The sequence below is a fragment of the Penaeus monodon genome, chromosome 31, assembly GCF_015228065.2.
Source record: "Penaeus monodon isolate SGIC_2016 chromosome 31, NSTDA_Pmon_1, whole genome shotgun sequence".
NCBI classification, from domain to species: Eukaryota; Metazoa; Arthropoda; class Malacostraca; order Decapoda; family Penaeidae; genus Penaeus; species Penaeus monodon.
The window spans coordinates 35,406,220-35,407,391 of record NC_051416.1 but is presented as its reverse complement, the minus strand read 5'-3'; positions in this window follow the sequence as shown (position 1 = coordinate 35,407,391).

The window sequence follows — 1,172 nt, the reverse complement described above, 5'->3', positions numbered from 1 at the left end:
GCAACGAAAGATGGGGAGTTTGATCATTGCAGTAGGGTTTGTTTTTTTGCGAAATAAAACAAGAAAACGCAATCCCCTGCACGGTGTTGCTGCCCGTCTTTTTTCACCTAGGACTGTTCCACCGTGTTTTAAAACCCCTGTCATCAACCTAGAGTCCCTCTGTCAGAATAAATTAGAAAAACTGGTCGCAAGAGTCTTTTAAACCTTAAGTGTCTTGACTTACATACCAGGGTATTCAATGGTAGATGACAAGGGTATATGGGAAAAGATAACGAGACATTATGATAATAGAAACGAAGACAGCAGCAACCTACTACTACAACAACAAGGTTGAAAATACAAAATTTTTAAAAATTTTATTTTCTTTATCATTTTCATCATCAGTACTACTGGCTTATAATTATCGATATAATTTAAACTAGAGAAAACAGATTAACTGCACGTTTGCTCAAAGTTTTATTTAAAAAATTTTACCAGCTGTAGAAAAATGTCCCAGATTTTTCATAACGAAAACATACAATTTTGGGTATCACGCTAACCCAGGGTTTAGGTATATGAAAATTATTTGGGGGATTTACCCGTTTCTGTTTTTTAACGTATGTTTAGCTGTGGAATAAAATGACAAATTTCATTAGTTGCAAAAACCCAAAAAGGGAAAATAAAAACAAAAGCATTTTAGTTTTCTTGCTTTGTTTTTGACGACTGAAGGAATCCGCTGTTTGTAAAAAGTTTTTAGACGTGAGCGTGAATTTTTTAAAATTTGGGCACAGAGCATTAGAGGCAATTTAGGTGGGGAATTTAAAAAACCAGTGCTAGAGGGGACTAGAGGAGAATGGAGGGGTTTTAGGTGGAAATCCCCAAAAAAGATGCGGTTATACTTTGTTTAAGGGCGGAGACTTTAAACAGTACGATGAACCAAGCGAGCAGGGAGGTGCGGGGGGATGCGCACATACAACGACCTTAAGCGCATTTACGGCAGGTCGGTATTAGCACAACTGCACGGTAGATTGATAGATTTGTGGGGTCGGAAAGCAAAAAAAAATAAAGGCTTGTTTATATACGGATTTTGGGCATAAAATGTTATTAACGGTTATACCGTTTAAAAAGAAAACGGTCATTTGGGTTTTTCATATTTAAAAGCCATTTTATTTCATTTTGTTCATTTTGATTTA